Here is a 22,726-nt window from a genome sequence, read left to right on the forward strand (position 1 = left end):
AATGCACCATCTCATCATTTCACCTCTGAACAGTCTTGCATTGTTTCACACATGAGCTTCTGGGCGCTCCCACCTATCTACACCATAACAACCTGTATATGAAATATAATTACTAAATGTAAAGGGCAGAAGTCGCTTATTGGCTGAATCTTCATCACATCTGCATGTGTAAGACCAGTGCTCTGCGGAGAGTGGGGGAGTATAACCAGTGCCAAGGGGGAGGACAGGCACAGAGAATGGGGATATGAACTTTAAAGGCACAGCATGGAATTAAAAATCTCTACCACCATCCTCTTTTCTCCTAGTAGATGACCATCCTCTCTGTGCTCCACAGAGTGGGCAGCTGTGGAACTCTTCAGTTTCCTGCTCATTTAGATCATTTTTTTTTTTTGTTGTTGTTGTTCTAAATAGAATGAATGAAAAAGACACACTCCCAAGAAGTAAAAATTTAAATTTCACGGATTAAGAAAATACATTCTATAAGGATGGAAGCAGAAAAAAATTCCAGGTGACACACTGTATTAATCAGCAGTCCCTAGAGCAACAGAATCAATAGGACATGCCTGTGTGTTCTGACAATGGTGTAAGCCCCAAGTCCTAAGTCGGGAAGGCATGGGTCCCAGGAAGAGCGGTGTTTCAGTTGAGTCTGAGGGAAGGAAAACAAAATAAAAACCAAAACCAAATCAAACCATAACAATTGAAAAACAAAAACAAGACCTCACATCCTAGTTCCAAGGCCACCAGGCAAGAGGAATTCTCCCTTACTCAGGGGATATTTTTGGCTTTATTCAGGCCTTTAACTGATTAAATGAGGTCCATCTACATTAAGGAAGGCAAAGTTTCTTTAATTAGTCTACCAATTTGAATGTTGGTTTTATGCAAAAACACTATCACAGGAACACCTAGAATCACAGCTGACCAAATCTATGGACACCCTGTGGCCTGATCCAGTTGGCACATAAAATTAGTCATCACATTAGAAAGGCCAGCCTCAGACTTTTTCTCCACTGCATGTATATTAGGAGGCAGTGGCTACCGATTTTGAGAGATAAAGATGTGGTCCGAAAATGCTGTATCCCACAAGATGTTATTCATATCACACAGTAATAATCTTGGTTTTCAAAAAGGCTTTGAGCCAGGTACAAGGGGGCATGTCTGCCATCCCAGCAGCTGGGGAGGCTGAGGAAAGAGGATCGAAAGTTCAAAGCCAGTCTCAGCCACTTAACAAGGCCCTGAGCAACTTAGTGAGACCCTATCTCAAAATTTTAAAAACTTAAAAAAGGGCTGGGGATGCAGCTCCGTGGTTAAGTGCCCCTGGATTTATTCCCCAGTAACAAAAAATAAAACAAAAAAGTCTTTGAATAGTAACAAAAATGGCAGAAGATAAGGCGTACATAGCTCATAAAGACATAAAATGATATTTAATGTTATAATAAGGAAGGCAAAGCAGAATAAAAAAACCTGTGCTGTCCAACAGGAAAAATTAAAATACTGAAATCTCTCATGATGTGAAGAGCTTGGTCTACTTGTAGGCATAATTTTTTGTGTGTGTGAGGAGGGGGCAGGATGCCATTTTGTAAAGTGAATTTAAAGTTATAAGAAATGTTCAAATCTTTTACTTGGCATTTCCATTTTTTAGTATTTTTTTTGGTTAAGGCATTAATAACAGGTTTGCATGAGGATGTCCGTGGAGGATTGGAACGACAGTGCTCTCCAGTAACATAGGAGGGAATATTTACAACAGCCCATCCACACCAGGGAATGTCACACAGCTCTAAAAAGCCATGCTTTGAAGACTAATGAATGACTCATGTAGCACTTGCTCTCTAATACTACATGAAAAAGGCAAAATACACAAATTGCAAATACAATACGTTCTCAATTTTGTTTGACATATTTAGAGAGAGAGAGAGAGAGAGAGAGAGAGAGAGAGAGAGAGAGAGAGAGTTGGAAATCTGGAAGGCTAAACACAAAGACGTCACCAGACCTTAGCTATAGGAATGAGATTAAAATGATCTAACTTCTTAAAATTTCCTCTATTCCTCAGCGTTTATTCTGTGAACTTCTATTTTAAAATTCTTTTATTTAAAAAAAAACACAGGTTGGTTATTTAACAACGATTATTTATAAAAGTGTCTTTTGAAAACGTACGTTGCTAAGAATTTCAGCAACGATTACTTATAAAAACAAATAATTTGTCCAGCTGATAAACTTATAAAGAAGCAGGATATTTTTTACTCTACTACTGAGGCAAAGTAGGTACAAACTAGAAAAAAAATCTTGCGGAAATAAATTTAGAAGTGTGTAAAAAAAGTAGCTTCAAAATACTTCATTCTTTTTGACCTAGAAATTCAGTATATTAAGCTGTACTTAAAGCATAGACTTTCACTGAAGTGTTTATATACATGGTAGTTATTGCTATGCATTTGGAGTGACCCAACTGTTAGCAGTAAAGTCATGTTTAAAAAATAGTAGACTCATTTGTTACAAGATTCATCACACTTTAGAAACCATATTATGAAAAATAATTCGAAGACTGTGAGGTAAATATGATACTAAGTAAAAAATGTAGATACAAGATTGAAGTAGGATAAAACATTTATATAAACAAATGAAAGAATTTATATAGTAATTCTTTGTGGATAGTGAAATTGTAGATAATTTTTAAAAATCTTGTAGCACTTTTAAAAGAACATGTGTAAGCCCAAAAGCAACAACAAGAGGTTTTAATGGCTCTCAGTAGCTTACAGGGTATCTCAACTCCCTAACAGTCCCCCAGTCCTATGCCCAACCTGTACTCTGAACACCTTGACTCATTCTCCACCTCTGTCAAACAGTACCCGGTCCTGCAACGGAGCACGGTCATTACACCTCTCCAAGCAAGCTGGGTTCTTCTTTGCATGCCTTCGGGTTAAGTTGTTTTGCTTCCGAGAATCACCTCCCCTCTTTTTCCAATCCATCCTGGTTAATGGTTCATTAAACAGATCAAACATCAGATTAAGTATCACCTTCTAGAGAAGGATTCTAGATCTTTCCAGATAGGCAAGTGTCCTTACTCTCTGCTCTGATATTCCCATTCTTGTAAACTCTTACCACACTGTCTTAAGATTAGTTTTCTATTTCTTTCACTAATATTTAAAAGGTTTGAAAACTTGCATGAGACTCCTCTGTATGTTCTATGGCACCTTGTAGGTACCAGGAGACTCGATTACAGGCATTCAGTTACATAGTTTTGGATTAATGGATTACTGGTTACACACATTTCAAATTCCTAAAAACATAATCACCTGTCAAAACAATCACCAATGAAAACAATTCACAAGGATCCATTATTTGATTAGAATTTTATTTTATGATATGAACTGTATTTATCAACTCCTGATGTATTTATTTCTATCACAGAGTTATACACAGGCTTAGTGAACAAGACAGACTTAATACTACGTGTGGAAAACAGCCATCCAACATGTTTGGTCTCTTCCACGTGTGCTGTTTGCAGCTCCAACACACATTCTTGTTCTATTACTCTATTTTCCATGTTGTGATGCAGCAGAAGCTCCTCACCAGAGGCTGCCTGATGTTGGATTTTTAGCCTCCAAAATTGTGAGGTTATTGACCCTTTTAAAAAAAGTAAATTACACAGCCTCCGACATTTTGTTATAGCAGCACAAATGAACTAAGACTGTCTCACAACTCAAATATCAAGACCCACTGAAATTTTTTTTTTTTTCGATTCTTTTCTGAGGATCTAATTCTACCCCACTATCCTGCAACACCACACTGTTCACCACCTCTTTTTGGTTAACACATCTACTACTGTGATAACCCCTCATTGATTTACTGCCTTACTTGGCTTGTATATTATTCCACAGAGCTTTGATGCTATTTACTCAGAAAAATAGTGTTCATAAATGTAATCAGAACTCTTTTCAGGCTGACATTCAAGGACTTTCATATCAGTCTTAACCGCTCTGCAATTATAACACCTGTTTTGCCCCTGCATTTTTCTGCTGTTTCAAATCAAGCTGATCCTCCTCCACACACACACATACATAATTTCCTGCCTTTGATCATATCAGATCCTCCCTGGAGCTCAGGTGCCTCCTCTTCCTAGAAGGGCCTGTTACGGTCTTGGTACACCCTTCTCCTTGTATGTACTGGCTAGGGCACCTATTTATTTGATTGTTCATCTGCTTTCTCAGATTTTAAGGTTCCAAAATCTGCTAAGGAAATTGTGAGTTTTGTATTCCATAAATTCTCAGTTTGACCCTGGGTCTTGCTAAGTTGCCCAGATTGACTTGGAACTTGTGATCCTCCTGCTTCAGCCTCCTGAGTCACCGGGATTACAGGTGTGTACCACCATGCCTGGATCCAAGTGCATATTAAAGAAATAGGAAGGTCAAGGTTCCTCTTAGTTCTGAATTAGCAATCAGAGCGTTCAGCTCACTGAAATGTTTAGTTTCTTCATTTGAGTGGTTGCAAGAGGTTCTATTTATTCAGGAGCTACTCTAAATCACCACTTGAGGAAATTTCTCATGGGTAAGTCCCACTTCTTACCTTACCGATCGGGCTGCCTGACCACTCCAGGGGTTTTGATCTTGTTCTGAGTAGGGGTAGGGGTTGGAGGTAGGCTTTTGGTTTGCAGTTGTCACATATTATATGTCAAGTTTACAGTCTCATACAGTGAAATAAATAATCTGATTATTTCTGAATGAAACAGGCTAAGAAAGTTTCTCTTTAAATAAAATAGACTTTTGTGTTTTTCATAAATTATTTGAGAATTTTATTATAAGTACCCAGTGTACATAAATACAAAAAAGATTTTGACTGTGGAATCAAACTTATCCCAAGAAAAAATGTGTTATTATAGTTGGGAAAGTCCTGTAATAAAATAAAATAATAAAAAAATATTTGTTAGTAGTTGAAATGTATTAAAATCCAGGACCCAATATCTCTGAATCCACAATCCTTATGTTCAATGTATGTTGGCAAATATTCCTTACCCCTGATTATCATATAGCTCATAGCCTAATTCATACCCCTAGTTTGTATTGATTATATCTTAATGTCCTTCCCCATTTCTTATGAACGATTTCCCCTGATGTTTAGATATTAGATTGCTGAAATATAAACCTTAATTCCACTATGGAAGTTGGTGTGATTTGTTTAATATTCTTTCAACATGTATTGAGCACCTGCTGTCTAGGAGATACAGAGATACAAATATAAGGAAAACAATATCCCTTACCCTCAAGTCAATTATAAGTTCATAAATAGAAAAATAAGTGAATAAAATGCAAATAAATAAATATCACATGCATAGACCCAGAATACCACATAAATCAAATATGTCCTTTCATTAAAAAATCAACAGATCTCAGAACAGGGTAGACACTGAATAGATATGTATTTTTTTATTAGATGTTTTTGAATGAATAAATAAATTAATATGAAAGGGTTAAGGACATGTCACATCACAAGATGCTCAAATGGTATAGTCATATTTTCAATCTGATATCACGTGAGGATCTCTAACTTCAGAAGGACTGCCCGGCCTGCTTTCTACATGCAGCAACAAAGCTTTATTTGGGCAGAGTGTCTTCTACTTCCAAGGCGGGAAGACAGCCTTAATCACTAGAGACTAGTAGTGAGATTGTAATGAATCTGAATAAATAAACTTATGGCATAACCCTTATCTTCCACTATGGCAGTAAATGTATCCTGTCATCCCTTTACAAGTTATTTATTTCTTTATTTATGTGATTTATTTTTGAGACAAGGCCTCACCATGTTACCCAGGCTGGTCAAGCTGGCCTTGAACTCTGAATCTTCACACCTCAACCTCCCGAGTCGCTGAGTTTATAGATATGCTCCACCACAGGGGCTCCTTGACAAATTGTTCTTTGTTTTAAAAAAGTATAAAACATCATGCTTTTATCTTTTATTTGGATTCCCGTTTCTCATGAAGTTTTTTTTTTTTAAATTATGAAATTTAGCGAAATTTGCATGTTTTCCCCTCATTAATCAGCTTTGTATTAACTGGGTTTCTAATCTAGCTCCAGAGGCCACATGAGTGCTAAAGGTGGAGTTGGTGGGGGGCGAAGTAGAGGGGTATCTCCCTCTCCTACAAATGCCTGCCATATATATATATATATATATATATATATATATATATATACACACACACACACACACACACATATATATAATACATAATAAAGTACATAACTAAAATATCAGAGAAAACAATGTTGGATGTTATCTTGGAAGAGATAGAACTAACTCTGGAGTGATCTCAAGAGAGGCTGAACATGGAGTTAAGGTCCTTCTCGTCAATGGGCAGAGTGGCCGTAGAGTGCAGTCCATTGGTCTCCAGGGCCCCACTCTGTCCTGGTTGGGGATCCCTGGAGGCCTGGCCTGCCTTGAACACATGATCTGGGGCTAGCTCCATGAATGACCCAAGAGGTTTCCTTCCTGAGTCATGATCAACCAGGTTCCCAAATGGGGCACTGGATCACTTTCCTTCCTGTGCAGTTCAGTGAGGACCTGTGATGTAGAAAACCCTCTGAGGTGGGGAATAAACATGAATTTAAAAGAATCCATCCTAAATTAAGTTACTAATGGTTTTGATCAACTGCATCACCAATGTTGCAGACTTTCATGAAATTCGTGATATTTGACAAATAGGTAAAGTCCATTAAGTATTCATTTGGAGAGAAAAAAAAATGTTTACTGAAGATGCCATAATGCTTTTGGACTATCTAATGACAGATAGGACTGGAAAGGCCATTTGTGAAATACATCTGACACAGTAAAAATCATCTCTTTCCAAGAAAGAGCAGGGGATCCTTCTCAGACTTGAGCTGGTGAGAAAGGATTGGTAGATCCTTCAGCATTCTCTGATCCTGCAGCCTATCTCCTGAGAGGTCTGTGCAGGGTGAACTTTTCTTTCTTTTCCTATCTTATATTTTGAGAATGGGGAAGGTCAAGGCAAAAAGAGCAGAGGGCTTTGCAGAGGAATTACAGATTGGGCTCCACGGAGTTCCTCTTTCCTCGGCTTGTTGTCAAAGCTGCCCACAGTACAGAAAGTGCTCTTGGTCACACTGATTTGTGCTTGTAAATGTGTTGCAAAACCTGGGTAGGACTGGCTAGAGCGGTCCAGTCTTGCCGGTGCAGTAAAAATAAGTGAAAGTTGAAAGCATTCTGGCAACCAAACCCCGACCCAATAAATTGAAGTTTACTGTTAACCATCTCTTCTCAAATTCATTAGGCAATAGTTTTAGTTTTAAAACTATCAATACGTGAGTGGCCTGAATGCTCACAGGGTGCTCAGGGACCAAGCCAAGAGCTATGAGCTCAAACTTTTTGTTGAAAGCAACTTTCAACTGAAGACTGAAAAGATTAGGAGAGGTTTGGAAGTTAGTGTCTGGCTGTGCCTTAAACTATTTTGCATTAAACGTCACTGACAAATTCATGGCACCGCCAATAAAGAGAAGATGAATAAAGCCTATAAATTCTCCTGGGCTGCTTCTGGCTATTTTTTTTTTTTAGTAAGGTGTTCTACAATAATAACATTGGAAGGATCAGGCTTAAAGGTTCATGCTCTGGATCCCTGAGCCAGGCAGGGAGAACAGAAGATACAGGGGTTCTTCCTCGAAACACACTCTAGGTAGGTGAAAATGTGGATGACTTCAGATCTTCTATTCAAACTTTTCCCAGGAACACTTCTATGCTTATTTGCATAAACATTCTAGGTCATATTTGTGTGCCACTCTTGCTGGCTTTTAACATTTTTTCTGTTCATGTTTCCTAAGAGCCTTCACTGAGGCTGGACTTTGGGGTACTCGTCAAATCTGCATTGGGTCTTTAAATCAAGGCTTGGGGGGTTGCTCTCACGTCTGAAACCTTCCTATTTTATTATATTTTTTGAGTATCTGGGATTGAACTCAGGGGCACTCGACCACTGAGCCACGTCCCCAGACCTATTTTGTATTTTATTTAGAGACAAGGTCTCACTGAGTTGCTTAGTGCCTTGCTTTTACTGAGGCTGGCTTTGAACTCGTGATCCTCCTGCCTCAGGCTCATGGGATCACCGACATGCGTCACTGTGCCCAGGTGGAACTTTCCTTTTTGATGATATTTCTCCCATTTTTTTCTTCTTTTTTTTAATTTTTAATTTCTTTCCATTCATCACCACTCCCTATTCAGAGATTTTCCCAGGGCCCTGCATCTCCTGGCTCACTTCTTGCATGGTTACCATTTGCTAGACTCCCTCCCAGGCCTGACTTCCCAGTGGGTGCTGGGTGCTGCCTCCGCTTTGGGCTTCCCTATGTCTCTGGGCCCAGGAGGTGGACTCTTGGAGACAGTGTGTATCAAGAGTCATGGGTGGAGCTTGTCTCCAGGAACAGATATGCTCCTTCCAGCCCTGTGTCAGGGATTCCTCAGGTTGGGGGGTGGGGCCTGGGAACTTCTGTGTTTTAAAAATGTTCCAGGTAATTCTTACGCAATCAGAAATCAGACATGTCTTTTGGAATGACTGTTTTTAACTCCAAGAGAGCTCAAGCATGATGAATTTGAGATAGGCAGATGGAGAGGGTGGGACCTCTCTGGAAGGTTTTGCCTTCTCTGACTTATGCTCCGAGGAGGCCTAGACCCAGGGCAAGCCTTTGCCAAGAGTGCAATGTGGTCAAGCCAGCCCAGGTGCAGCCAACTGATAGCCAATCAACAGGCGCCTGTCAGAAAACTCCCTTCTGAGTCATGCAACTCCCCTCTGTCTTTTTGCAACATTATTTTTTTGGGGAAAAAAAAAAAGATTTAGAGAAGAATGTTCCCAAGTTGACATTAATGTATCCAAGCCATTTGTGGAGTCCAGCCATTCTCACACTTGATATCAGGAATGTTTTGCACTTGAAAAGAATGGGTGACCCCTGAGAGCTTTTGACAATGCAGGCTGTATCTATTCATATTTACTGTGCTAGAAATTAAGAGTGAGACATATTTCCTTTCCTTTCTTTTTTTTTTTTTTAAGTTGGACACACTACCTTTATTTTATTTATTTTTATGTGGTGCTGAGGATCGAACCCAGGGCCTCACACTTGCTAGGTGAGTGCTCTATCACTGAGCTACAACCCCAGCCCTCCCCCGAGAGACATCTTTTCAATAGTCATTGAGTTCATTTATAAACAACAACAATAAACCATTATGTTCCTATCAATAACATAATTTCGAGAAAAGTAACCATGTTTTTCCAAGACAATAATAATGATGGAGAAGAATCATGTTGCTTTACATTTTAAAAATCTCTCTAATGTCTGGCTGGAGAGAAGGGAGCTCAGTTCTCATATGTGTTTCTGTACTCAGTAGCTGAGTTGGCTGTGACGTCACAGGCTGGAGGCTTTGGGAAATCTCATGACACCCTTGTGCAACATTGACATTTACTAAAATGGATAACATCTTGACATTCTCATCAAACAGCTTTGACCTTGTGGATCCCCTGCAAAGGTCATGGGGACCCTGGTCTACCACACTTTGGAAACCACTAGATAGCTCATCCTGCCCTGCCTGGGTTCTTAGTTCTCATGTGTATAAGAGATTATCTACAGATGTGGTGGGATATTTTCCTTGATGAACACACTTACCAACAGGGACTCCTAAGACTGCTTTAAAAGAATGTTCTTCAAGAAACATGTGGGAGCTGTACAACTGTCCTCTTTTGCTGAACTGGGCTGTCATGGAGCAGCAGCTGGATTTTGCTTGTCAAGTAAATGTCAGATGTGGGTGAACCTTCCCTAGAGAGTGTCCGCCGAAGATTGAGTAGAGAACTTTGCCAATATAAAGACTCCGAGACAGACTGGAGATGTGGCTCCGGGGCCAAGTGCTTGCTTGGCAAGTGTGAGGCCCTGGATTCCATCCCCCGCACTGCACAAAAACAACAATAACCAAAGGCCAAAAACCATATGAGAGTAAGTGGTGTACATGATGACGATGTGGCTCATGGAATTGTGACACAAACACCTTTATTTATAATATAAGCACAATGACTGGAAGGAAAAATATAGTTAATTTTATGAAAGCGATGTCAGTCTTAGTAATGTGCTGGTGGCAAACTTATTTATTCCACTTTTCTGTTTGAAGGGATAACTTTGCCTCTTCTGTCTAGACTCAGGTACGTATCACTGTGTTGTAATCTTTTTAATAAGTGAAAATTTCTCTGTGTCAGGTTGACTTATGTTCTGTCCTCTGGTTTGACAGGAACTGTGACATTAGGCTCTGTCAGAACCGTGAGTGGTCTTGTGAAGGGGTCTGTGGGGCCTGGGTCTTTGCATTGTGAATGGCTGTCCCTTGGTCAGTGTGGAGGACAGATGCAGCCTGATGGTGTGCAAGGATCCAGATGTTCGGGCTCAGCCAGCCACTCTCCAGGTGTATAGCTACCTTTTTATTTGACCTGTGTTGACATTTAAAAGCTAATTCACTTTCCTGTAGAGAGAAACTTATCAGAAAGTGTATATTCTAACACATCACATAAGCATTAAGACATTTTCGCTAGATATTGAAACTTGGGTCTTCACATCTTTACAGTTAATGACCAAAATATTTTCTCATTTTGATTTTAAAGCTTAAATTGCAAAAAAATAATTCCTTTGAATAAAAAAAAATACTTCTAGACATAAAACCATTTCAAAGTAGACTTTATTGTTATTTTCACAGTAGTGCTCAATGTCACAACCATAATTTCCATAAAATATATATAATTGCAATAATGTCCTACACTCTTAAGATTACCCACCTTGGAATTTTTCTTAGGTATGAAAAGCTTCCCCAGGTAGGAAATTACTTCTGTATTTCAAATGGCCATAGGACCTTTCTGTCCTACCTCAGCAACTCTGTCCTTGGCAGATGGTCTTCTCTTTCAGCAATAGCCAGTCTTAACCAGGGAGTGCTGGGCAGCTCCTGGCCATGGGTGGGGCCGGGTGTCCTCAGAAACCTTATGTGTCCCTCTCTTCTTATAGTTTCTAATGCTTCTCAAGGTCAACAGATTCCAACTCTGCCCTTGTTCTAGTTCACCACGAGTTTCTGTTCCTCTTCTGCATTGAGCCTAATTCTAGTTTTTAATTCTCCCCCCTCAAAACAACTCCTAGCTTCATGGTGGTCCCACTTCCAGGACCTGCACACACACAAGCATAGCAGGTGTGGGCGATGGTTTGACTGCATCCAGTAGAATGTGTACATGTGTGTGTGTGTGTGTGTGTGTGTGTGTGTGTGTGTGTGTAGTGTTGGGTTAGGGTGCATCATCCTGGTGGTACTGCTACAGTGGCTCTTCCTGTATCTACCCCATCTCTACCTTCTAATCAGTAAGGACACACTGGTGATATTCTGCCACCCAACTTCCATACTTAGCTTTGCAAATTCCATCCTTAGCTTTCTTGGGCATAGACCCAACAATGGGTTGGGGACCAAAATAATTCTGCCAGGTGCTAAGACTTTCCAATGTGGGACATAAGATTTCATCTCTGTGACTTCCTGTCGGCAGCCTGCCTGCCTCATTGTAGCCCACTCACAAATGTCTGGAAAGGACTGAGAAACTGAGATTCCAGGTGCCACACGGACACATAGCTGATGGTATAACCCTGAAGCAACATAAAGGGATCTGACAATTTTTTTTGTCAAGTGGGGGAGGTTATTTTTTAATACCAGACAAGATTTTGCAGAATAAACATTGTAAGCTAATGAACCTCCTTAAATTCCAAAATGTCACTGATTTGTATAGTTGCAAATTAGATATAGCAGTATGTGGTGCTATAGAAAACCCTGCATAATAGCTGGAGTCTACCCTTTGAGTTAATTGCATGAAAAATCTCTGCAATTATTTTATCAGACCAGATGCAAGGGAACGACTATTTCAGTCCAGATGAGTGTAGAGGGTGGACGAAAAGAGAGGGTGGGGGAGAGGGGAAGGGGGGAGGGAGAGAGGGAGAGAGAAAGAGAGAGAGAAACAAGAGAGAATCCCAGATAATAGGAAGTCAAGGTAACAACAGAAAATAAGGATATAGTTAGGATTCAGCTAGAGACTCAATCGCTCTTGGATAGGGATTTTGCCAATAGTATAACACAACATTTTTTGGCAGGGGGGAGAAGTTTCCAATTTTATTACAGAGGGGCATGGTAAAGACCCTCGGTGTCTGTTCCCCCACAGTCCCCTTGGCAGTGGGGTGGTTAGTCTCTTCTTAGGTTCTTGAGTCTCTCTTCCAGATCCGCGTCTGCATCAGCCAGGGCTGAAGCTGTGGCCTCTGCCTTCTTCCCACCAGCACCCACACTCAGTGAGCCTCCAGTGGAGGGGAGGTCTGAGGGTGCATCCATCAGGCTTAGTCCCAGCGCTTCCAGGACGTGGGACACAACAGCATCACTTTCCTCATCATTCATCATCTCCTCCTTCACGTCCATGATCTCTGCCTGCCGCTCAAACTTCATCATGATCTTCTGGATCTGGGGCAATTTCAGCGGTCTGTTCATGGTGCCCATGGCCTTGGTAACAAACACCCTTCATGGCTTGTGCCATTGAGTTGTTGGACTTCAATGTCTGTATCTTGAGGGACGCAGCCTGGATATTGGCACGCATCAACACAAACTTGCGTACCTCGTGCCTGGTACGCACCAAGGCTTTTGCCACGATGCTCACGGCATCCATCTGGCCCTGCTTGGCCATCTTTTTGAGATCTGCGATGATTTTCTTCTCCTGGGTCTCTGGTTTCTGTCTCTCCTGGTTCACCTCCCGCATGGCACAGTTCAGGGCCTGCTGGCTCTGCCGCAGTAGCTCCTCTGGTGTCCATGGTGGCTGGAGCCCGCTGGCAGGCCGGAGCTGGCACAGGGACTTGATTCTGCTTCTGGGTCACCAGCACAACATATTTTTAAACTTAACAACTTGTAGCAAATCTGGGATAGCCATGGTCCCTTAGTTCAGTTCCATTTTCGGAACATCCATGATGCCTTCCATCCACTGGGGTAGACATGTGGACCAAAGTGCCTCAGACATTCTGTGACTCCTGCCCTCGGGAAGCACACAGGTCTAGTGGAAAGACAGACAGATGACACTCTCCAGTGCAGTTTGACAAAACAGGAGATCCAGGAGTGTTCAGTTTGAAAGAAGCTGGTGGAAAAATGGGAGGGGGCAGTGGAGGAGGTCTGCTAGACAGGGGGACTGTAAGCGCAGACTCCTGGGGTGTGGAAGTCGAGGGGGCTTTGACTGCAAGTGACTTACTGCTGCTGGTGCCCCGAGGAGGCAGGGGAAGGCAGCGGAGGTCCTGGGGCGAGACTGGACTGGAGACTGGTGTGCGGGGCCCAGGATAGGGGAGGGCAGGGCCAGGCCTGGGGATTCTTATTTGCCGCTGTGTGAATGTGTTGATTGGCAGGATGGGGCTGGGAGGAGGGAGGAACAGGGCTGAGGGTGGGAGAGGGGCGTATCTTCATTATTTTGTTACATTGATCAAAATTTGGGGCAACATAACTTATTTTGCAGGCCAGTGCACCTTCTGCCTGTAAAGGTTACTTGAAAAACCAGTCCAAAAATCAAATATGATAAAGTCAAAGCATGTTAATAGGGAAATAGCCTCAGAAAATTAAATTTAAAAGATTCTTAATAGCACTTAGCTTTTAGATATAAGTCTTGGTGAGGTAGTTTCAGAATGTCATTCTTTTTTTTTTTTTTTTTTGGTCTCCTTCACAATTAAACACAGTTTAATCTACCATATTAAAACTAGTGACAGCTGCAGTAGTGCTATACGCCTGTAGCCCAAGAACTTGGAAGGCTGAGGCAGAGGACCTCAAGTTCAAGGTCAACTTGGGCAGTTTAGCAAGACCCTGTCTCAAAATAAATAATAAAAAGGACTGGGGAGGTAATCCAGTGGTAGAGAGCCCTCAGGTTCCATACCCAGTACCTAAATAAATACATATAATTAAAAAGTAAAGCTATTGAGTGAAGAATCATGATCTTAAACCCATGTAGCTATTTCTAGCTCCTCTCTATCGTACTGAGTGTATGAGAGTTGACTTACTGTCTCTGTCAATGGTATCTGCTTTTGCTTATTTTTATTCTTATTATATTCATTATCTATTCATTCACTTACTGTAAGAAGATCACTTTTTTTTTTCTATATTCCCTTCTTTCTTCTCCAGGATTCACTACTGTCCTTTGGTTATTTTTGTTTGTTTCCATTGCACAATTTCATCCTTTCCTACAAGTCTTTGTGTGCATACTCAATATTTTTTTTCATGGCTCTAAACTTTACATAAATGTTACTGCATTGAGTTTAGCCTTCTGCAATCAGCTTTTCTTCATCAATCTTATTTTTCTCACCTGTGGTAATACACATAGTTCACTTGTAATACCTGTTGTGTAATATTCCATCATATGGATATACTAAAATGTTTTTATACATCTAATTTCATCATATGTCCCAGGTTTATTATTTGAATATAGTACAACAGGCATTTCAACATCACAAAAACAGTTGGGATAGACATTTTTTTCTTCTTGAGAACATAGGCTGGAGTTTCTCTGGGACAGAGCTGGGCCGGAGGACGTGCACATCTTCCACTTGACTTCCTGTTGTCAAGTGATCCCTGAAGTAACTGTCTTGGTTATGCATCCCTCCCCCACCCCCAGCAAGTGGACAAGGATGCTTTGAAGTATGGTCAAGCAGTAATATTTTACAAATCTGATGGCCAGGAAGACAGTCGGATTCCTCAATTATTCTTTCCTGTTCCTTCAGGCAGCTTTCATTCATCCACAAAGTTTGTCTTATATCTGATTTAAAAACAAAACCCCAAAAGCCTATAACAGATGAAAAACAGGCTTGCATTTTCAAGACCGATGCACACTTTTCTTATTGCTAACGTCTAATATTCATTTAAGTCTTCCAATGCCATAGAATGCACTTGTTTGTGTCCATCTACTAAAAAAAATGATATGTTTGTGAGTGCAAATGGCTACCTTCCAATTAGATTTTTGTCTATTTCCAAAAAATGGAAAAACAGATTCAGTGATCCATAACTTCAGCTAAACATGTGTATGAACCCTCTGCGAAATACCATTTATCACAACTAAACTATTCCTGGATATGTCACGCAAAGTTCTAGAACAACAAAACAGCCAGGAATCTGCTACGTGCAAAGTCGAATATCCACAATTAAGACGACTTTTGAAAATGCAGTGACCTCAAACCATAAGCAGCTGCTCGATAATAAGCAAACAAACTTTGGCCAGGTACACTCAGGAAAGAACAAATAGATTAGCAGCTCAGCAGGCAGAGAGAGGATTTTCCTAAAAGAGAGGAGGCAATTTTCAGTCACTTCAAGCTTTGGAATAATATTTGTGAATCTTGGGCAGTAAGGAACGGGCCTTTTGTGAGGGTCGTGTGTCCCCTTAGTTAATGTTGTATACATGGTTAACAATGTCATTCACTGATGATAAGAACAACAATCACAAGCCTTAAATGTACACACGTGGAAGATTCTTGAATAATTATTCTTACAAGAAATGAGCTAATTTAAAGCAAAAAGGGAAAGTGAGAACCTTAAGATTGTCTAAATAACTATGGGGCATTTAATTAACTGCCTATTCAAAAAGAAAGGCAGATTTAAAGATTAGGCAGTAATAGAATTCTATTCTGTATTAAATATTTTGGGAAAAGAAAGTCTTAGTGATTTCAACAGTAATAGTTAATTTAGACAAAAAAAGCCAGGTGGATATCCTGAAATACTAATAATAGTCACATGGCACTCACCCCAAGCCCTGCCACTATTAACATACACACCTTAAGGTGATATCTCAAATATTTTAGAGGGAAAAAGCAAGCAAATGGCCACATGGATGACGGATACATCCAGAACTTCTATATTCAGTTACTGTTGTGAATCTATTAATGCCTCACGTAACTTATTTCCAACCATTCATCAAAAGTTGCTAAATACAATTCATTTTTGACATTTTACTTTCTTTCTGCTTACCTTGCTGTGCCTTCTTCGTCTCCTCTTGCTTGTATTACGATGTTAAATTACTTTCCTTCAAGATCTTTTTCATCTTCTATCATATTACATTTTTAAGTCAATTTCTAGCGCTATTAGGAAGAGATTTTCAAAGTCAAAAACATTATGTGCCATAATAATGCAATAATGCTCAAAAAATACTGCCTTTCGATAATAAAAACGAATTGGGCCTACTGGCTGAAATTCAAAACGAAGGAGAGCACAATGTTTTCCAGGATCCTCCGTGTATGCTGTTTAAAAATACACACACAGGTTATCCACAACACTCTGTCTAGCTCTGACACAACAGCTTTGTCTGACTGAACTGGTTTCCTTCAGGTTTATCCTTACGTTGGAATTAGTTGTGCTTTTAGGGTAATTCTGTGGAGCACTCATGAATATATTTAACGTATTTACATATTTATTTATAGAACCACACGACTTTATTAAATGTTTCTATACAAGCGTTCCTATGTGAAGAAAAAATGTATTAGTCTTTGTTTCTCATTTCAGACCTTGTAAAATATAGAAAAAATATATAAAAGTGACCAAAATTGCCCACATAATTAACATAATATTATGATGTTTCTAAAATAGTCTAATCTGAAAAGATTATATTGCTTTATAAACATTATTTAAGATATATTTTTAGATAAAATCAGAAACCTAAAAATCCAACCCCCAGAAGAGAAGGAAAAAAAATTAGAGATAGAGTTTCAGAAATACCTCCTTGTGTAATTTGAGAGATTGCCATGAAAACCAGGTGAGGTCAGGGCACAGAGGGACTTTCAGCCCAGATGTCAGAATCCCAGCAGATTTGACTTGGCTGTGACGCTCATGAGGGCTGTGCTCCAGGGCACCTCCTTTGCTGAGGCCCTTGGAGTTCCAGAGGTGGTCCTGTTTTCAAATCACCTAAATAGAGCTGAGCCTTCAAGGCTTCCATAGTTTACTGTGATTTATTTTGTTGTTCCAATAAAGCATCACAATTCATCCCGCCATCGATATTCCTAATTTTGTGTGCTTTTATTTAGAGCAAAGAATGCAGACACAGTCACCTGATGAAGCAAATAAAAATATATGTCTTAGTTAAAAGCAAATAATATTTCAGTGCAAAGTTTACTTCCAGAGAAGCCCATAGTAAATTAAAATCCCATCAAGCTGAAAACGCACTGAATGCACCTACCCTACCACACATCCTCACTTAGCTGCATAATACACCATGGCATGGGTCATTTCCCCAGGAGTCATGGGGCTGACTGGGGGCTGTAGTTACTGCCACTGCCTAACATTGAGAGAGGGGATTGGATCCACAGAGCCAGGCTGGTAAAAGATCCAAATGCAAAATTTGAAGCATAGTTTCTACTGAACTCGCACCATCTTCCCATTATCTTAAAGTAAAAAAAAAAAGAAGTCAAGCCAGGACATATGAGAGACTGTTTGGGTCAGTGTGTCCTCTGCAATATTTGGGACAAACTTATATTTAGAAATTTACTTGTTGCTTATCTGAAATTCAGTTTTAATCAGGCATCAGGGATTTACTCAGTAATCCTATAGCTGTTATGTAAGATTAAGATTCTAGAAAATCTGGCTCTTCCAGGTTTTTTCGCGTGCAAGAAGTAATCCATGAGCAAACTTAAGGAATCATTAGAATCTTTACTCTAGAACTGGAAGAAATACTAAGGACTTTCAAATGTGATTTCCTCAATCACAGATGGAGAACTGCTGAAAGATCAGACAGCTGGGCCTAGACCTTAGCAGGGCCTGTGCAGACTGTTAATAATGACGATAGCAACAGCCAGCTTTCAGTGACTGCTGGCTATGTCATGGGCACTAAGCACAGCCCTTTGACCGCACCTCTGTGAGGCAGATGGAGCTATCAACCCTGTTATTCAGGTGAGAACACGAAGGCTGAATTTTAATGAGTAGCTTAAAGCCAGGCAGGTTCAAACCCAGTCTAGGAAGCCACGGGGTTACACTCTGACCTCCAGGAGGAACCACCAGCCTCCCTCTGAAGGCTTCCTGACATCTGGGTTAGAGGCTGCAGGTTGCAACAGCTGTTCCACCCACCGGCACCTTACTTTCCTGCCCACTAGGTGGACATCAGGTGAGGGGACCGTCCAGGGGCTGCTGAAGGGCGTTGACTCTCAGCCTATTTACACGTGTGATTAGGGAAACCGCCAAAACCTGGTCAAAGCTGGAGCATTTGGAATTTACCCAGTTTCCGCTTCCCCCCAATTAAACAAAACAACCAACCAACAAACAAATAAAAACAACAACAACAAAAACCCTACTAAACAAAAGACACAAGGCTACAGTGTCAGTCAGAGGGTGGAAGAATAAGCTCTGGCATTTCAGAGCCACTTAAAAAAGTTCCTTATCCCCCATCCTGAACCAGCCATGTAGGTGAGAGAAAATACAAAATTCATTGTGTCTTGGCTTCATCATCTAGATGCAAATGGGATTCAGCGGGGGTGCGTCATTTCCTCCAGCCTCATTGTCCCCTCATTGTAGATCCTCTTGGATGCCTGTCTCTCCTCCCTCCTCCTCCGTTCCCTCCATCCCCCTCTCTCCTCCCTCTCCCTCTTTCCTTCCTCCTCTCCTCTCCCCCTCCATCTGTCCACCTCTTCCCCCTTCTCCCCTCCCTCCCCTATCCTCCTCTTCTTCCCTTCTCTCTCTTCCTCCCTCATCAGTCACTGACTTCCGGTTTTAGGGTCTCTGCCAGGATCTCTGCCCTCCTGCCTTGTGCAAGTGCTAGAAGATCCAACCTAGACTTGAGTTCCTCACTTTGGGAGAAGAAAAAAAAAATCAGGATATCCTCTGGTACTGATGATCCCTGCAGTGTACACTTGGTGAATTTAAACCTATTGTGGATTTAATGTGATCTAATGAGTTTGTTTAGGGAAAAAACTGTTCTTGGGTCATGGAATGACATCCGTGGCTCTCACCAGCTAGCTTTTAATTATGTGCTTTGATTACCAGGGCAACCAGGGGGAGAAACTGGGTCCCTTGGGTGAGCTCATCACTACCAGTTTAGAAAAAAAAGGAAAACAGAAGGCATTCTGTCTTAGATGGAGCCTTGCTAAAGCACATGCGTGCAGTGATTTTATCTCACTATGGCTGGATGGTAGCTGCTGCCATATTGGCGTCTGCCTCTTTCTAGACTGAACGGCTTGGAAAAAGAGACTGGAGTCCTTTCCTTGGAATCCTTTGGCCCCTCAGCTCACACCTGTACATTCCATCCCCCACCCCCGCCCCAGCCATAGTACCAAATACCCTACTTTGTACTAAGTTAGGATTTATTTTTCCTTAAATCAAACGGCATAGACATGTTAAATGTTTGGGGAAAGAAATGGGTGGCTTAGAAGCTTCAAGGGAGCAGCAATAGGGAGAAGCCATGTTTTAGCCTCTAGGAAGACAAGAATCTGCCTTGCAACCCTGAGATCACACTGGCCAGTTTAAAGGTGTGAGACACTGGCAGCAGTAGAATCCCTGGCTCTCTAGATCCACCTGCGTCCCTGGGTGTCTGCCACCTCATTGCACACAGGTCTGTCCTCCAAGGACCAGGGACCCTTCATTTCTTTGGGTAGTGAACCAGCTTTGTCCACTGGTGAAGCAGGGCCTGATGTCCCAGGAAATTCACACCCCTGGGAGCAGCTCTTGGCCGATGACTGACCGTGGTGTGTTGTGGTGAGCCGTTTCTGCGGACTGTGGTCGCCATTACAAGATGGCGCTGGCTCCGCTGTGGTCTGTAACAAACAACTCCTTATTTGGGAGAGTTGGCGCATGGTTTTTTAACACCCTATGAGAAAGCTCCACGTGGCAGCTTCGCATTGGGGCTTGAGATGCTTTATTAAGGCTGGGAGAGGCATCCGAGAGGAAGAAGAAGAAATATCAAGGACCTGAATAAACGGCTGAAAGAAGATTCCTGTTGTTGCGTCTTCCTTGCGGGCAAGGGGGTCGCGACAAGTGGTGCCGAAACCCGGGAACCAGAACTTTCAGTCGTCAGGGGTGGTGCACCGGATAGTCCCAGGTAAGTGGGACCCGCGACCAAAGCGGGGATAGTCCCAGTAAGTGGGATCCGCGACCAAAGCGGGGTCAGCTCCTCTACAAAGAAAGAGAGAGCCTCATATTTTATTGCAGCTGCAATGTGTACTTTCACTTTTGTTTTCTGTGTTTCTTTTGTCGTCTGTGTCTTTTGTTTTCTGTGTTTCTTTTGTTGTTGTGTCATGGGTGCCGCATCTTCAAGTCCGCTTCTCCTGGCCCTAGATGGCCTGTTACGTTCCAAGGGCCTGGAAGTGAAGCATCGTACTTTACAGAGATTTTTACAGAAGATAGATATTGCTGCACCGTGGTTTGCATTTTCGGGCAGCCTTACCATACCTAGTTGGGATAAATTAGGCAAAGATCTTGACTTTGCTTCTGAGCAGGGCATATTAGAGGGCGGGGTGATACCCCTTTGGAGAATAGTCCGTAGTTGCCTCACAGAGGACAGATGTCATGACGCACTTACTAAAGGACAGGAAGTTCTAGAACAATTACATGAGGAGAAATCAGAGACGGCAGGAAGTGAGGTATCTCGGGAGGATGGAAGTGTGCGGAGCGTGAAACAGGGGAAGAGGCGATTGTATCCAGATCTCAGTGCGCTGCGCACACCTCCATGTGAAAGTGGGTCAGAGGAAGAGGAGAATGAGGAGGAGGAGCTTGGGAGGCTGTCTCGCCAGCTAGGGAGTTTAGCTGTAGGAGAAGGGAGCAAAGATAAGCAGGGGTTCAAGAAATGTGATCCTCCGGATCCACCGCCGTATGGTGGGGGTGTTTCGGGGAGAGCTTTCCATGCTCAAACATGGAAGGCTGTTCACGCTGAGATGGGTCTTGCTTATCCAGTTTTTCAGGATGATAATAGGGGAAGATTCCATGAGCCTTTAGATTTTAAAATTGTGAAGACCCTGGCGGAGTCTGTGCGCACTTATGGGGTGGATGCCGCCTTCACACTAACTCAGGTGGAGAGTCTGTCTAGATACTGTATGACTCCCTCTGATTGGGCTAGCCTTGTTCGGGCTTGTGTTTCCCCAGGTAAATATTTGGACTGGAGAACATTTGTGTTAGAGGGCGCAATAGAACAGGCCGCCCAAAACCATGCGGCGGGACATCCTCATTGGGATAAGGACATGCTTTTGGGGCAAGGTAGATTTGCTAATCAACAGACAGGATTCCCTCTTGAGGTATATGATCAAATTAATAACATTTGCATTCGGGCATGGAAGTCACTTCCAAACAGAGGAGAGGTATTTGGTAATTTGACCAAGATTATACAAGGCCCTACAGAACCCTTTTCAGATTTTGTAGCAAGGATGGTGGACGCCGCTGGAAAGATTTTTGGGGATCCTGATAGAGCCATGCCCCTTGTTAAGCAATTGGTCTTTGAGCAATGCACCAAGGAATGTAAAGCAGCAATCGCTCCTTATAAGAACAAAGGCATAGAAGCATGGATGAAGGTGTGTAGAGAGATTGGAGGACCTTTAACTAATGCAGGTCTTGCAGCTGCTGTCCTTCGGATTGCAAAAGGGGGCGGTCCTGCCGCCGGAACGTGCTTCCATTGTGGTCAACCCGGTCATGTCAGACGTGAATGTCCCAAAAAAGACAATTTTACTGGACCTCCTCACGGTGGCCCTTCCAATGGCTTTCGTCTACCGGGGTTGTGTCCAAGATGCAAAAAGGGGAAGCATTGGGCAAAAGAGTGTAGATCAGTGAGGGACATTCATGGACAACCTATTTCAGCTGGGCCAAAAAACGGCCGACGGGGCCCTCGACCCCAGGGCCCACAAATATATGGGGCAGTGGAGAATGTTACACCCGAACCCGAGACATGGCCATCTCTACGCCATCCCATGAAACGCGGAGAGCCACTACAGGTGCCGCGGGATTGGACCTCTGTTCCACCTCCAGACTCGTATTAACACCTAAGATGGGAGTCCAATTGGTGGAAACTGAGTTCAAAGGGCCTTTACCACCTGGCACTGTAGGTTTGCTAATTGGACGTGCATCCTCTATTTTACAAGGTCTTCGTGTTTTCCCCGGAGTCATAAGTCCTGATACTGTAGGGATAGTAAAGGTTATGGTGGAAGCTCCAGGGGGCATTGTGTCCATCTCCCCAGGAGATCGGATTGCTCAATTACTAATTTTGCCTAGTTTGCATAATCACTTCCCTGCTGACTCAAGGTCACCGACAGGGAATGAGATTGGTGCCACCGGAGGGAATTGTGCTTGTTTGTCACTAGATATGAGCAATCGCCCTACTTTGGAATTAAGCATAGAAGGTAAATCTATTGTGGGATTACTTGATACAGGATTATTGGCTGCTAAATTAGAGCAGACAATTCATGAGGCCTATAAAGACCTAGTGAAGTTGTTAGCTCAATATGGACTGCATATTGCACCTGAAAAGGTTCAAACAGGGGATTCTATTAAGTATTTGGGAGCAACAATTGGGTATGGCAAATTACGACCACAAAAAATCACCATACGAACTCAGGATCTCCAAACTCTAAATGATTATCAAAAACTGCTGGGAGATATTAATTGGATACGAGGATATTTACATATTTCTAATGTTATGCTACAGCCTTTGTATGCTACTCTTAGGGGTGATCCAGATCTTACTTCCCCTCGTAGCCTCACTAAAGAGGCTAGAGCGGCCCTTATGACAGTA

General features: G+C 42.0%; 1 pseudogene across 1 annotated transcript in view; it reads right to left on the reverse strand.

Annotated features, from left to right (window-relative positions):
• Positions 1-12,213: 12,213 nt before the first annotated feature.
• Positions 12,214-22,726, reverse strand: part of LOC308650460 (charged multivesicular body protein 2a-like) — a 28,022-nt pseudogene continuing 17,509 nt past the window's right edge. The window contains exon 2 of the transcript in view: positions 12,214-12,881. The product of the transcript in view is annotated as a charged multivesicular body protein 2a-like (transcript). The remainder of the gene's footprint in view (positions 12,882-22,726) is intronic.

The sequence above is a fragment of the Spermophilus citellus genome (genome assembly GCF_964194105.1).
Source record: "Spermophilus citellus genome assembly, chromosome: 5".
NCBI classification, from domain to species: domain Eukaryota; kingdom Metazoa; phylum Chordata; class Mammalia; order Rodentia; family Sciuridae; genus Spermophilus; species Spermophilus citellus.